Raw genomic sequence first — 17,884 nt, 5'->3', positions numbered from 1 at the left:
TCTCAAAAATGTCCTTACAGCTGGGCATGATGGTGCACACCTGTAATCCCAGTGGATCAGGAGGCTGAGGCAAGAGGATGCCAAGTTCAAAGCCAACTTCAGCAATTTAGTGAGACCCTGACTCAAAATAAAATATAAAACAGGCTGGTGATGTGTCTCAGTGGTTAAGTACCTCTGGGTTCAATCCCCAGTATGCCTCACCCCCCATAAAATGTTCTTACAAAGTTGAAAGTCAAATTTTAAAGACAGCAATCAACCAGAGTGTGTCTACCATACATCTTGGACATACTGTCTTTTGACAAAGAAAAATTTCTTGTTCCTTGTAGATTTGATTAAGTTATTAACAGTTTTTCTTAGAGATGCATCAAAGAAAATGGCTGGCCATTTTTTAGTATCACTTCTCAGCCTTTTATATACAAATCAAAGTCTGTTGCTTTTTGTACTGTGAAGCAATGTGTAGTTAATACAGATTAAATCCAACGGTAATCAAAAAACACTCTAAGTAATACAAATTTCCAAGTATCAACTAATTACAATTTATTTTAAGTAAAAATTGATATGATGAAATTACTACACAATGAAAGATCTTGGAAAGTCTCTTAGCAATGGAAATAGATTTCACCAGTAAATTTTTCCAGGTGACTTTATCACCATCATTCAACCTCTACTGAACTGAGGACATGCTATGATACTTATGGAAAAAGTTCTATTTCTAAAGAATAAAGAAAGATTGCGGGGCATGGTGGCACACACCTGCAATCCCAGTGGCTTGAGAGCCTGAAGCCAGAGGAATGGAAGTTCAAAGCCAGACTCAGCAATTTAGCAAGACCCTGATCAGTTTAGCGAAACCTGTTAAAAATTTAAACAAAACAAAACAAAAACATGGGCTGGGATGTGACTCAGTGGTTAAGTGTCCCTGAGTTCAATCTCTAGTACCAAAAAATAAAAATCAATAAAATAAAAAAGAAAGATTAACTTTCATTAGTAGAGATTAAAATAAACGAGCTAACTTTTAAAAAAAAAATTAAAATAGAAAATTAAGTAAGTGCCTACTTTGTAATTTGTTGAGTATTAATTTCTATATGATTGCTACAGTCTTTTCAGAAATTTCCTGATTTAAATTGGCATGGATAAGAAGAGAAACTACATTTATAAATGCCATGTCATAAATCATGCATCTCTCTCTCTTTCCCTCCTTTCCTTCTTGCCTCCAACCCTCACACTCCCAATCACTCACTCCCCTAGCTATTCCTCAATGTGGGATACACATGCACAGTCATTTTAAAAAGGAGTTCTTTTTTTAATAACTGTTCTCTGGAATTCCAATTAAGGGACAGCCAATGTTAATACAGTATTTTAAGAATACTTTATTGTAACCTATGTAAATAACATACAACTTACAGGATTAGGGTCGTAGAACTTAAACTGGAAGATTGGACTCCTCAGATCTCAGGACTACAGTATTCCAGGTTAATTTTTACACTCACCTATCTATATATGAACTGAGGATCATTTATTCAGTAAGAAAAATTCTTACCTTAATATTTCTGTAAGACTCATTGTCCATTTAATATTTTCATAGATCATCATATGTCAGTAATACTTTCATCAGTCTGACTTATAATTTTAAAAATATAACTATACTTTTCCATTTAGTCTTGCTACTTTCACTTTTCTCTGTGCTAACAAGTAATGTTTGGATATTGGCTTCTTGTTGAATCAAGGTTGGGTTAAAGAACAGCTTCAGCACAGTTAATGAATAAGATTAAATGATTAAATAAGAAGTCTTGGGTAATTCTGATTTCTCTGTATAGCTTTTCTTCTTCTGAGAGCTGTATTTTAATGTAGTTTATAAGTGATAAATAATCCTTTTTTCTAAAAGCTAAGCCTTCCCTTCAGCTTTTCACGCTACTTTCTGTAAATGTTTTAGATGAGAAACGCTTGTACAGTAAATGGCAATTTAAATATATATATATTATATATGTATATGGAAAAACTTTAAAGATGCTTTTAATTTATTTAATGACTGTTGCCTTCCTATAATGGTTATAATTTTCATCATTAGAAAATAAGAAAAAAAGAATTTTACAATAGTTCCTAGATGCAACATGAAATTTGGTTTAGTCAAATCCATTTAAAGGGTGTATTGCAGTGAAACTGTGAAGGACACTTCACTACTGATGTACTAAGCTTTGCTGAATTTGTATCACTTTTCTCTAGTACTGAAGAGCTTTTCATTATACTGTATGGAAATAAAATTGCTTAATTGAATATTTCTTCTTTTCTTTCTCTTATGGAGAACAACTGTTTCTTAAATGCTTTCAACTGTGCTGCATTTGAAAACAGGTCATTGGCTTGGGCACAGAGTTGAACCTATTGAGATGGTATCATGAATGAGGACTAGTAGCCTACTACCAGCATGACATGATTAACCCTGTGGAACAATACTGAAATATACCCATAACAAGAAATATCTTATGTCTTCCTAATTTGAGAAATGTAACTGGAATTGTCTCATGTTTTCTTTTCTTACCCACAAATTCCATGTTTTGTACGTGGAGATCTGGGTTTAAAAAATTTTTTTTTTTCTGGATGTTGGACTCACTAAATTAACAATAATTTTATTTCATTGGTGTTTATTACTACATCCTATTTTAGACTAAGGATCTGAATGTCGCTAATCTGATCACTGAGCATTGTTCAGGCTTTAAGGAAAAGATGAACAGACTAAAAAATAAAATATGCTTTTATATTATTTTAATCTCTTTATCTTTATCAAACTGTGGTGTTTAATTAAAAATCATAACATTTCAAAACTACATGATGCTTTTAAAAGTGATTTTGAGCAAATTCCTTAATCTCTCATTGCTTCACTTATTTCACATATAAAATGAGGCAATAAAATTCCTGCCTCGTATGGTGCTTACAAGATTGAATGAGATAACACATGTGCATGACTTAGACAAATGCCTTAAACAGAATGGCAGCTTTGTTAATATTAATCCTTCCTTTTATTGTTGTTACTATCTTATCTAGTGTTTCCATTCTCCAACTGAGGAAATGCAGACCTGCTGTGGTATATACATCTGTTTGGATGTCTTCTTATTATGTCCTCTTCAGAAATTGGTTCCCCTACCAGGAGGAAAGGGCTCCTTGGCACATAAAAAAGATGGGCACCTGACAGAATCTGGGCCAGTGCTGATGAAGCTCGGAGGTTATTTAGAATCAGGAATGGTGACAGGAGCCATAACTTTTTCACGAGGCACATGGAACAGTTCAAAGCCAGTTGCGGAGAGAAGAATGAATTGGGCATAGATAAAGTTTTGGCCTTGAAAAGTAAAAAAGAGTAGCTGCCTTTTTTCACAATAGTATTCCAATTTTTATACTGTCTTATAAATTCTACTACCTTGGATTATTCCATGAGTTATTCATAAAAGCAAATTATCCACTCTTATTAAAATTGGTTTGAAACATTGTCTGTAATTTGCAACCAACCAAACCGAAAACCACTCATAGACACAAAAGTCCTTGATTCAACTGTTAAGTATGCCCAGTGCCATAGGACTACCTACCGAAACTATGGTATTGGAACCCTTTGGAACATTCGGGAGACAGCATGGTCTTTGAGATCAGTCTTGAGTTTCAATCCTGGCTTTGTTGGTTACCACCAGAGTGATGTGTACCTTTGAGGAATATGATAGGAGCATCATTTTATCAAGTGGTCAATTCTGTAATGAATGAACACTTCCAAAGGAGTAAATGTTGCAATAAGTGCCTCATTTCTCATGCCAGTGGATTGCCCTGGAATACGTCTTTTGATTGGTCTCTATAGCTATTGGAAAGCATGGTGCAGCTCAGGGTTGAGATCTGGAACTTTGAGCACACATCCACATCACTCTAGAATTTATTTAGTATTAACAAGAATTTTTCACATTGTACAAACATCTGCTTTTATTGATGAAGATGAGCTTGATGATTAAAGTATCAAAAGCTAATCTCTCCACAGTTTCAGAACTGGAAGTTAGATGTTTATAACTAAAAATAAGCGAGCATTGACCAGAAAAATGAACACATATAACAGGAAAAGACACAATTTAATAGGCCTATATATTTAGATCTACAACACTCAAAATTTAAGAATGTGAATCTTTATCTGCTGCTCTTTTGTACACACACACACACACACACACACACACACAAGCATGCATGACTTATGGTATGATCTTTAAAATCGAGTTTGAGTTATAGCTACTTTTTCAATGGTATTTGGTACAACTCCAGATACCAGCCATTCCAACACTAAGTTCTGGGCTTGTGTACTTTTCTAAGATCTTTTGCCTCCTGTCAGTCTTTATTTTCACTTAGGTGATCTTTAAAATAACTTCTTGCTCTAACATATCAGATTCTGTGATCCAAGTGATCCAAACGTCCATATTAAATCACAACGCAGAGCACTTTTCACCTAATCATGTCTTAGGGGAAGAAAATAACAACATTAATCATGATAAAAGGGAAAGTGATAATAGCTGAAGAGAAGTCCAGCAGAATGGATCACCTCAGTCGAGAAGGAAAGTGTAGGTTTTATCTCACTTCTATCATGAGATTTGTGAGACTCTTCCACTATTTATACCTCTATTGAAAACTTTCACCCTTTCATTTTAATTGTGAAAATACTTTATCTGAGTTTTACATATTAATCAGATAGTATATCATGGGAGTTAGACACTCAGGCTTGTAGTCAAACAATTTGCATTAGAGTTCAAATTCTGTTGTCTGCAAGCTGTATCATATTCAACCTCTCTCTCTTTCCCTGTCCTGTCCTCCTGTGTAAAATAGAACAAAATGCAGAACCTACCCTACAGTCTTTTGAGGGCTACTTTAGTTATCACACATGAAGCACATAACTGTAAGCACAAAGCAAATGTTCCATAAAGTTAGTTTTCTGATTCATTAAATACACTTATAATCTGAAAATGTCTTCACTGGACTCTGAGTCGTGGTGAGCATTATGTTCCTATTACTTATCCAGGAGAATAACTGACCCATTCTGGGTCAGAGCCATGTTAGATTTGTCTGACTGGAGTTCAGTGGTAGATTTGCCCTGATTGGACCTATTCATTTCCATTTTTCCTCAGATGCCTCTGCTTAAAGAAAGTCATCAGAAAGAACATTCAGTTTTTGGTTTAAGGCCGAAAGTTCTCTCTGATATATGGATGCTGATACACAATAAGGGGGTGGGGAGAGAAGAATAGAAACTCATTGGATTAGACAAAGGGGAAGGAAGGGAAGGGAAAGGGGAAGGGAATAGGAAAGACAGTAGGATAATCAGACATAACTTTCTGATGTTCATACATGAATACATGACCAGTGTAACTTCACATCCTGTATAACCACAAGAATGGGATCCTAATTAGAATAAGTTATACTCCATGTATGTATAATGTCAAAATACACTCTATTGTCATATAGATCTAAAAAGAACAAATAAAAATACTCCACGTATGTATGTCAAAATACACTCTACTGTCATATAGATCTAAAAAGAACAAATAAAAAAAAATAATGAGAGTTATTATCTCATCTTCCCTCAGAGTTCTTAGAAGTTTTGGAAAACAGACAAAGGTGTCAGAGAAGAGGCAAAAAGAAATCTTGAATAATGGCAATGCTTGATTGATGTTTGGATCTGAGGGCTTTCCTCCTGAGCTGAACTTCCCTGCTAATTTTTAGGATGACTTTGGGTGGTAGAGAAGCCTGTACTACTAGGCTAAGTTCTTGGAAGATGGAAAAAATGTATGTTTTGAATAGAAAAGTTCTGAAAAGGAGAAAGCCAAAGAAGAGCTAACCTGTGTACTCCCAGTTGCCATTTCCTAACGTCCCTAATCAGGAAAAAAGAAAGCATGGGGCCAACGGCACAGAATGTTGCTCCAATACTGTTTCCTGCTAGAGTGCAGGAGACTCCTGTTCCTATCTGGGGAGACTAAAAGTAGGTTATTACTAAGATCCTCCTCCTTGCCCCTTGCTAAGGCCCATGTTTGGGAAGCCTGGTCTTCAGTGTGTATGGTTACATTGCGAGGGGGAAGAACCTTGGAGAGGCAAAGCCTCACACAAGATGATTAGTTATTGAGGACGTTGCCTGAGGAGGGGATTAAGGTAGTTCTCCTGGGATCTTTGTTAATTCTTATGAAGAGATTGTTATTAAAAGCAAGACTGGCTCCTCCTTGCTCTCTCTGACTTCCTTTCTTCCCTCCTGATCTCTCTCTTGCATGCATTCTCACTATAATGCCATCTTGCCATGATGTGATGCAGCCAGGAGGGATCTTTCCAGAGCAGCACTATGTTGTTTTTTGGACTTGAAACCTCCAAAACTGTGAACTGAATAAGCCTTTTTTCTTTGAACATTATCCAACCTTGGTTATTTTGTTTTAGAGATGGAAAATGGATTCATACTACCTGTAATCCTGCCATATGGGAAATCCTGGTCTTCCCTACACCTCTTTAAGACCAGAAAGCCCCACAGAACAAGAACATGAGTATCACAATTTTAAATGTCATCATTCCCTCTTGAGAGATGTGTCAGTGGAGAAATGACCAATTTTCACTTATCACCAACAGCATTATTGCTCTTTCTCCCACAAGGAAGAACTGTGAGAAAAGAAAAAGAAAGCATCTACTTACCCTCATAGTGAATAGGTTAGAAGTTGAGCCCTCTTTATGGAACAGGAAGGAATGGGGTAAAAGTGATGTTGATAACATATTCTGATATAAACTACCTCCTATCACTTTTTAATGTAAAATGAACATTTATTATGAACCCCAAAGAGCAAACACTATGAGTAATCATTTTGGGTAGTTGCTGTTTACTTTATCTTTTTTTTTTTTTTTTTTTTCCTAAGAATTTCCTTCTCCTTTTATTCTGCCTATTTTCTCCAGGCCCATTAGAAAATGTGGGAAGAAAATCCATCATTAGTTTTCCTCAACTCCAAATCCTTTAGTGTCTGGGGTTTTGAGCTACAGTCTATTAAAAAAAAAAAAAAAAAAAAAAAAAAAAAAAAAAACTCTAAGAGAGGATCAGAGGCTGTTGATAATGAACTAGGTCAGAATGTGAATCTTTACTTTCCCCCTCTGGTCAATGTTGTCAATTTTAATTGGTGACAACTTGGGTTTAGTCCACATTTTTTTTCTGAGACACTAAAAAAAATGCCCTGAAGGCAGTAACTACTCCAGTTCCAGAAAAAGTTAAATCAGAGAGTAGCAGGTATTTTCTCCCTCACATTCTTCCTCTCAGCTCTCTCCACTACACACACAAACAGGGGATGGAGGATTGGGAGGGAAAGAAGTGGGGGGGGGCACCCTCTGCCACAGCATTACTGCAGCAGAGATGGAAGTGTGGTCATGATCTAACCCCTTGCTCAGAATATCAGCCAACTGCATTGCCAGACTTAGCACACTGGCAAACTGCTCTGAGTTCATAGTCAAAATCAGCCCCTATCTCATGGGGGCTCAGGCCAGATGGGAATGCAGAGGTCTAGAGAAGAGGTGATTATGCACAAGAATCATGTGACAGAACTTTCCCCAAAATGGACTTATTTAGGAGAAATATTTTGGTGTTTATAGGACGTTTCCCCTGCTTTCTGGAGAATTCCCATCACTTTAAACATTTACATATAGATGCATGAATAAATATGGATTTCAATAAATGAGTCCAGTGTACGTAATTTCATTAAATCATCCTATTTATTGCAAATGGAAGAATTTAGTGACACAATATGAACATTTTGGAAACTCAAACAGTCATGTAGACAAATGTTGGATGGAAGCCGGAGCCCATATGCTGCTGTCCATAGCGAGAATAAGAAGACTTAGGTCTGCTGGTGATCGTTGGATGATTTTACAATGCAGAGGTAGATGGCATGCCTGGCTGTGGGCAGGAGTGCATCAAGAGCTGGCTAGGCTCTGTGGGGCTGTGCTTTCTGCCTTTGATTTGAAGTTCACCTAACATTTTTAAGAGATAACAGCATATCAGAAAGAGAGACTTCGGTTTTAGTAGGCTAAGATTAGAGCACTTTGAAGTTAGTTGCTTCCAATGTCACAGTGGTTTCCAGTTCCTTTTTCAGGGTGTCATAGTGGATGTTTTTAAATTCTATCTCACTCCAACTACAGAACTGAGATCTAGAATTTATCATTAGATGCAATATTTCTGTCTTATAGCTGGCAGAGTCCTCTATTGCATCCTAATTTTGAATGGCCAATCAGGCACATAAGAAATGACCTCATGTCTTAAGAACAAAGAAGTCACACAAATATAAGTAACATATATTGATTTATATTTTAAAAGTGAATTTCCTTTAAATTAAAAATCTTAAAGAATCTTAAACTTTGTTAATCTTTCTCTTGCAGCTTTCTGAAATGAAATTTGAGTTTGAGAGAAACCCCATTAGCGTCTAGTGTGGTTATCAGACACAAAAGGATGATAGTCTACAAATGAGAATATAGAGAAAAAAATACAGTAAGTGGAAAAAGGAATGACTGAAAGTACTACCCATTTGTATCAGTTTCCTGTTCCTAAAATAAAATAGCTGAAATAGTTAACTTATAAAGAGAAAAGGGTTATTTTGGCTCACAGTTCTGGGATTTCCAATTCAAGATTGAATGGACCCATTGCTTTTGGCCTCTGACAAAGCAGTACATGATAATGGGATTGCCTGATGAAGCCAACTCCTAATCCCATGAGCCAAAAAGTAGAAGCAAAGAGGAAAAAAATGGGATCCCTTCAAGGGCCTGTTCCCAATGAACTAAGTACCTTTCACTGGACCATACCACCTAAGGACCTTTCACTAGACCATACCACCCAATAGTGCTACTCTGGGGACCAAGACTTTAACATGTAGGCCTTTGAGTGGCATTCATACAAACCACAGCATCATTGCAGATTGATTTATTGAAAAGATTTTTTGTTTATTGAATTTATGAGAAAGTGACAGACCCAAATCCTATACTTTTTTTTTTTTTTTTTTTGTACCAGGGATTGAACCCAGGGGTAATCAAACACTGAGCCACATCTCCAACCCTTTTTATTTTTTATTTTGAGACAGGGACTCACTAAGTTGCTTAGGGCCTTGTTAAGTTGCTGAGACTGGCTTGAAACTTGTGATGCTCCTGCCTCAGCCTCCCAAGTCATTGAGATTACAGGTGAGTGTCACCAGGCCCAGTCCTATTCTTTTAGGCCAAGTCCTATTCTTTTATAACTCATGTCAGATAATTATTTTGACTGAGATTGTCTTTCTTAAAAAAGAAAAAGAAAAGAAAGAAAGAAAAGAAAATATCTGAACCACTGAGAATTCTAAGAGTGTTACCATGACTGCCAGCAGAGACAAGAGGTCCTAAATGGTAATTTATTCCTGAGTGGACATGAACAGCAGTGGCTGAAAGTAGAAGAATGTTAAATAATTAGTTCTTTAGTAGTTCCAATGGCAGAGAGTTTGAGCTTTAGTTTTGGCCTAGCATTTAAATATTTAGCATCTGATAATGCTAATAACTCAGAAAAATTCTCTCAGTGGATAAAATGTTAGGTTTGAATCTAAGATCTGTACTAATACTATAGCCACTAGCAATATGTGACTATTTAACTGCAAATTAGTTAAAAGGAATAAAATAAAAAACTCAGTTTCTCAGTGCAACTAATCACACATTTCAAGCACTCAAGAGCACATGTGACTCATAAATACCTTTATTGGATTGCTCAGGTATAAAACATTTCCATTGCTACAGAAAGAGTTTGGCACAACACTGCTAAGGGGTAAGCAGGAAGCAGTTTCACTTTGACTCTTGGCACAACATGTTTTCTGTTTTGTGTCCTTTATCTGAACAAGGTGAATTCCATGAAAGGGAGATCCTTGGCCAGTCGATGACCCCTGAAAGATGATAAAAGTCTCAGCGTCCTTCTGGCAGACTAAAATTGAAAAACTATTACAGATTTATAACTCATACTTTTTGAGATTATATGTTAATCACTCTCTGATGTATAAGCTGCCTCAGGTCATTTCTTCTGGCACTGGGACCAGTTTTTACTCAACTGTGGTTTATAATACAGATGTTCATTACCATTCAAACACAGCTGTGCTGCTCATTCCAGCATTACATGATGAAGAAAGCTCCCAACACATCTTTTCTTTGATTCTAAACAACTTATTATGATGACACTAAATCTGCCTGTAGTTATTACTAATTCACCCACTTGGGGCCACTTTTGCAAGAAACTAATCTGCTCTTTATTAACATCTAGAATATGTGTAGAGGGACGGATAGGGAGACAGATAGATGGACAAAAAGATAAAGCAAATAACAAATTAACTAAATATCATCAAATCATTTTGCCCTGTTTTTCATCAGCAGTTATTTCAATTTCTTTTCAGTAACTCAGTTCAATAATTCTTCTACAGGCAAAGACATTAGTTACAGCCACTTAAAATATTATAGAAGAAAGTCATAATGTTATACAGTAGTATGATTAAAATTATAGCACAAGTTTATATTTTATAAAAAGATAAAATGTTCCTTCAAATTTCTCAGCCTCCACTTACTTTGAAATACATAAATGACTATCAAAATAATTAATAAACATTTTAAAATAACTAGGTCAGGAAGGTAGTTATTTCACAAGCTAAAATAGAAAATTGTGGATATAAACTAGACAAAAGAAGTCAGTTTTTGACTCTCCAGCTGCTTCTCCATTTGAAGCTGGGTGTTTGCCCAGGAAAGCCACAGTTTTCAGAGGGAAATCTTCAGCCTCCATAGCCTAGAAAATATTCTTGCTGGATTTTTCTTTCCCCTTTCCCTGAAGGACTCATGTCCCTTTTAACCTTTTAAAAACAGTTCTTCAGCTTTACAAGGTGCAAACATTTTTGTCAACTGACTGGAAATGTTAATGTGTCTGACATGTAGAAGGGGACTCACAGATCATGAAATGTATTTTGGTAATGTTTCTCAAAACGTGTAGGCTTCTCTAGGATACTTTTTCTTGGTATTCCATGCGCAGAGATGAATGGACAAATGAAAAGGAGTATTGAATCATTCATTGTTGCTTCTAACACAGTTTCAAGTGAGAATTTAATAACTGAAGATTTTTGAATTTGAAATTGTGAGCAATGACATGTGATCATGAAGAAAATGACATAATTGCTTGTAGATATAGAGTGCTGAAGTTGATAAATGTTCATAAATTCTGTTTGAGAAACCAGTAAATGAATACATGAGAGACTTCTAAAGAAAGTGCAGAATTCTAAGCACTTGCTATAAAATTCTCCTCCGGTACAGAATGGTGTGATTGTCTTTGTTCAGTTTCTTTCTCCTTGAATCACCCCCTTATCTCACTTCCATGTGGTATGGGACACACAGACGTGCCTGTGGCCCCCCCCTCACACACACACACACACACACACACACATACACACACAGCTACAGAAAGCACTTCAGCATTTCTCCAAATACATTCCCCACACCCAACAAATCTACACTCAACTCCCTTCAATCACTCGGATGCACCTGCATTCTGTTTTTCTGGTGAGGAAAGAGAGAGTGGAAACTTTTGGAAGCTATCAAACTCCTCTTAAATCAACCAGGTAAATGAGTTGCACATGGCTTTTAGTGTTCACAGGAACTCCCAAATAATATGGCAAGGTACAAATGCAATCCACAGTAATGCATGGAAACATACTAACAACCCATGGTTTATTCTAAGCTTTGTGAATCTTGTGATTGTGAAAATACTTTGTGCATCATAAAATACCATGCAACATTTGGTTGGCATTGGTTCCTTCTACATATTGTGTCTATCAACTCATTCTCAATTCCCAATGATCCAAACCAAAAAAAATCTTCCTTGTTTTCTAATTGTAAATAAGAATGCCAATGGTACTCTTATTTTATTGGTGTTTTATACATAATAAAAACAAAATAATCGTAAAATTCCAAAACCTTAAGATAACTTAGATATAAGTAATGATACTAATAATATCTTTCATTTATTGAACAATAGACAATACAAATTTCTTTTCACAACCTTTAGTTTCATCATTAGAGTATCAGTATCTGAGACTTGGAGAAGCAAACCAACTTTTTCAAGATCTAACAGTTAATAAAAGTTGAATTCAAACTCCAGGCCTTCCAAACCCAAAGCTAATAGCACAGCCACTATGATTTACAGACTTACTTAGTGCTTTATGCATTATGGTGATATCTAAAGTGCATGATGCCATACTGTTATAAGGTATTATTATCATTCTCATTCCATAGCTACAGAAAATAAGAGCAAAAAAAGTAAAATTTCTAAATTTACATAGCAAGTTAAAATGCTCTTCCCATTTATTATTTTTCTTTACTGCATAATTATCTCATTATTATCATTCATTCATTCCACAAATATTTATCAAGTTCTGTGCTGGGCACTTTGTAAAGACTGGGACTACAACCATAAACAAGCCCGTCTTCTTGTTGTGTTCAAAGGGCTCAGCAGCCTAGTAGATCCAACATATCACTGACCAGGCAAAGCAGAGTGACTCTATAGGACATGAAGAAAGCCAGGTGTTATCATATTTCCTCAGAAATTCCCAGGACCTCATATGGAGAGCAACAATCAGCAACCTTTACTCTATTTTTTAAAATATGTTTTTACTGGTTCATTATAATTATCCATAAAATGGGATTCATTGTGATATATTCATACATATAGCATAAATTGGTCTATTTTATTCTCCTGGACCTTTCCTTTTCTCTCCTCTTCTCCCTCCCCTGATGCCCTTTCTCTCCAATACTGAAATACTGATCTTCTAACTTCATAGATAGATAGATAGATAGATAGATAGATAGATAGATAAACTCCCACATTTTCTTTCTCCATTCATCTGTTGACAGACACCTAGGTTTGTTCCATAACTTGGCTATTGTGAACAGCCCCCAATTTCTATTCTTGACCCAATAGGCAGCACAGATGATTGTTGCTGCCTTAGGCTGACCATCAGAGTGCAATTATCCAATGGCTAGAAAGCTGGGCTCAGTGCCAGGAACCACACAGAAAGCCCAGGGGCCATTTCCTAGCAGCTGAAACTAATAGTTTCAGGGCATCTAGTCATGAATTCACTAAACATTTATAGAGCATGTACAATATGTTAGGCACCAGGGATGTAAATAAAATACCATAAGAACTCCACCATGCAAATAATAGCAATGTAACATATGTACACAGTGGTTATGTGCTCAGGGAATTATCAGATTCTCCCATCCCATGTACCCTAAATAAATCATCCATATTCAGAACTACTAATAATGCACTAACCATAGTAAACATACACTTGAAGATATCACATTAAGAACCTTATCAGGAGAATGATCACCCATCTCAAATTTTCTGAGGACTACTTGCAGATTACATTTTGATCTGCCATAACTAAAACAATGCCTTTTCACCATCAAAAATGATGTCATTTTGTTTAGTAAATTATATGGTCAGTCAACCTATGACTAATGGAGTCTATTACCTGCTCTGCTTGGATATACAGGCTATGGCTGAATTTTCATTTCCTGAACACTGACTATATGCTAGGCATTATACTTATGTCATCTCATCCTTCACAAGAATTAAATGTAATGGTATTATCCTTGCTCCATAGCTAAAATCGAAATTTTCAAGAGTTCCTTTACTTGCCCAACTAAAATCACATAATACTAATGGTAACACTAGGGTTCAAGCACAAGTCTGTGTGGCTCCACTGGAGCAGCAGACGGAGTGAGTTTAACAACACTATTGAAGAATAGGAAGAAAACTACCCTCAGGGAGGCTGAGGTTAATATGCTAACTTCTGGTGGGACACAATCAGGACCTTGATTACACGTGTAAACACAGGAGGTTCCTGGATATCACTGAGTCCTTCATCCTGTATTTCTCCATCATTCCCAAGCTCTCCTTGTCTGGCCCTAACTATTGCTAACCATTTCTCCAGCTCTCACACTTGTCCGCAGCCTATGCAGGCCCCTAGAAGGTTCACTGCTAGCAGAAGGGGTGTGTGCTGACCATATAAGTTCTCTGTTGGCAAACTCCTTTGAGAGAGGGGGTCCTGGTGTCTTAGTAAGTTTCCTTTTTACCTCCTTCCACGTGGAGACTTAATATAGTGCCTAAGGGATATGAAAAGGGAATTTTTCACCAGCGAGATAGAACTTTTATGGTCTGTGAAAAGAAGCCTCTCTTTTGTTAGTCCCTTTATTTACCTCTGCAGTACTATAAACTGAAGCAGGAAATTATACTTTAAGATAGGAAACATCATGGGGGATGCATTAGAGATTTTCATGGGAATGTGCCCTACTTGCTCAGGCTTTCCCATCCTCAATAAAAATTTCTTAGTTGGTTTATCTGCCAATAAAATAATTTATCATAAGCATTGGACATATAGATAACAGGAAAAGGTACAAAATGAAAGTGAAAATTACCTTTAATTTCAGCAAATAACCACCAGTAATGTTTCAATTTGTATTTTTGTGCACATTTCATGTTAATTCACATGTACAGTTTACTATTTTAATAAAACTATGGTACACAGAATGTGTTCTTTTGTGAGGCGTTTCATCTGTAACATTATAAATATTTTGTTATAAATGTGGATCTATATAAATTTTCTTTTTAGTGCCATACTCCATGTGTCTATCTCCTAAGTATAACAACTAACATGGCAAGATATCTAGTGTTGGTTGGTTGTATTTTGCTGTTTCTTTTGCTATAATGCAAAATGCTATGAAGATTATTATAGAGTTAATACTCCATAGTTGCTCATTTGGGAGTTTATTTTAAACATTCCAAGAAATCAGACTTTTTACATTCTTTTGCCAAGCTTCTCCAGAAGGGTAACCAAAAAATATTCCCTTCTAATAGCTCATTTTCTATGTGGCCCATTGAGTACTAGTGATGATCAACCTTTAATAATTAGATTTAGTGAATTGAATAATTAGTGATTAATATTAATTTAATTAATTAAGAGTTAATTTAATTTGTATAATTGCTAATAAATGTACTTGTTACATATTTTGGTTATCTGTAGTTTTTTTTTTTTTTTTTGCCACTATGGAGTTGGTATATTTGTTGCTCATTTATAAGAATTCTTTAAATCCCTTATGACGTCTGGTTATGAAATTCAGCACTTTATGTATTTTATATGTTTTCACTAAAATTTTATTGCTTCCTTTGAACTTGAAAAAACTGGAGCCCCACAAAGCACCCAGTCTAGTTCCTGGCAGGTATTAAGTGATTCAGGAGGAGCGCTTCATGTCTCATCCTCTCAACTCAGGAGGACACTGTCCCATCAAGCTGAAGTCCTGAGGACCTGCTCAAAGTCACATAGCAGAGACAGTTCTCCTGACACTCTCCCCAGAACTCTTTTCACTATCCTCCCTTGATTCCAATAACAATAAAATGCACCACACACAACCATCCCTCAGGGACTGGTTTTGAACAAAAGCACTTCAGCCTGTCAAGGGCTCAGCCCCAACAGTCCTGGCCAAAGGGAGGAATTAGAGCACCTGATATGGAAGGTACCTGAAGCTCTGCATTTTGATGTTTTATTTAATCACTCTCAGATTCTTTGACAGCAACCACATCTCAAGATCCGTCCCAGTCCATTGCTTTGGTTGTCTTTAGTCAAGTAGCCAGACCCCTGTTTGCTAACATGACCACTAGAGGGAGTCCAGCTCTTCGCCTGAAGAGAGGCAAGCTGGCTCATTTATCAAATCAATCCTGACTGCTGCGTGGATCCCAAGAGCCTGAGACTAACTGAATGTGGCCCCATTAGTGTGTGGCACACTGCTTAGTCCTTTCCGTGAGTACAATTCCAGACAGGAAATCAGGAAATCCAGAACATTGTCTTTCTCTTTGTTATGAGCTAATTATTTATTTGTGAGACTCTTCAGTGGAATTTTGAAACATGCTTTTAGATGTTCATTGAACCTGTCTTTCTCCATTATCTCTTGTTTTTACAAAGAAAGAACATTCTGTACATCCCTGTCCTCAGTCAGATATTTCAGCCTAAAACATATTCTGAGTTATCACCTTTGCCTCTGGAGGGATGTTGCTACACTGAAACAGAAAACATCAAAATAGTTTCACTTTTTAATTTAATCTAGAGGATTAAATGCCAAATGGATCTAGAATGAAATTTCACTTCATCTTATGTTCAGTTGAAATGTTTTTCAGTAAAGAAGATTCAGGATACATTTTGGCACATGATTCAATGTTCCATCTATTTTCACGGAGAACACAGCAAGTTTACCAATTGCTATCTTTTTCTGTGCTTTGAAGGTTTTTAAAATTTGCACCATTTGTAACAAACCCATTGAATCCAGAACTATTTGATGTATAGATATACAAAATACTTTGTTTCTTTAAAACTAATAAAGATAAGAAAGAGACAGAGAGAAGAAAGAAGTATATTCTATAAATGTTTAAATGCAACTTCAAAATTCTACTAAATAACTTAATAAAGGGATAATTAGTTCAGAACAAAGAGAAAGACCCATGAAAAGCCACCAGATATAAACACAAGTGAAATGTGGCTAAAAATAAGATGGAACCAGAAATAGCAATTATAACCCTGAGTAGTCATGCTTTTTCTAATACAAGAACATTATGCTTCACTCGTAAAAAAATGAATTTCCTAAGCTTCTCCAGGAGGTTCTCCATTAGTCACGTTAACTTAATCCTCATTTGAAAAAGAGAAGATATCATTTTTCAGATGTATAACATGTCTAAATATCACCCTCACCAAAGAGCTCAAGTTCGTAACAAATGTTCTAGGCCTCCCTTGAATCAACTGTCATCTAACTTAACTTGAGAATGATTGAGACTTTATAAGCTTGGAAAAATGACCAACCATTTAACAAATTAGTAATAGAATCCTATAAGTGTGATCTGCAAACCAAAATAAGGTCTCAGGGTAAAAGGAAAGTCTCCTGGAGATATATTTTATATCTTAAAATATGTATGATGTTGTAACCTATCTCTGTATGTTTCCTTTTAATGTATACAGTTCAGGTGGAAAAATCATCTAATTGATTTGTTTTTTTCTCCTCCTAATTCCCTGGTAAATACTAAAATTCTCAGGCAATAATGTATGAAGACAGAGTGGACCTTGCAGCTATAAGTGAATATTAGTCCTATTGAATACTGTTAATGGTCTCATAAAAATTTAAACTAATAATTCCTGAGTTTTCTATACATGGGGTATTTTTGGATACTCCATTTATTGGCATTCCATTACATTCAGAAAATGGAATTTTGAATATTGTTTCACTGAATTGAATGTGCACTTTAACATGCTAATTTAAACATTTTAAGGTTTGTTTTGGGTTAGACCTTTGATTTTTTTTTAAAGCAATCAAACCCCAAAAAGAGATTATTTGTGAACTCAACAGATCCAAGCTATACTCTAAATTCTGTGGTTCTTGCATGGGAAAACAACATCTGTTCATTTTTAAGTTTTAAGTCTATATTTAGAAGTTATAGAAAACCAAAATTTAATCCACTATATGGGCATCTAGGCGTGAGACTGTCTGCTACAAAAGCATATGGCACTACAGAATCAAAAGCTGGGGGTGTCTAATGAAGTTTTATTAAAATTGGGTGAGGCTATTAATTCTTTTGAATTTGTTCACCACACCTGTAATCCATGCATGCATTCATTCATTCATCCAAGAAATATTTGCTGAGTGCCTATGATATGCCAAACATTATTCTAGACACTGGAGATATTACACATTGACTTCACCAAAATTATGTTCTATGGACAGTGAAGAATATGGAAAACAACAATCCCAAGGAAAAAGGGGAACAACAACCCCCAGGGAGGAA

The sequence above is a fragment of the Sciurus vulgaris genome, assembly GCF_902686455.1.
Source record: "Sciurus vulgaris genome assembly, chromosome: 9".
NCBI classification, from domain to species: Eukaryota; Metazoa; Chordata; class Mammalia; order Rodentia; family Sciuridae; genus Sciurus; species Sciurus vulgaris.
The sequence above is the reverse complement of the archived record's forward strand: the minus strand, read 5'-3'. Positions refer to the sequence as shown.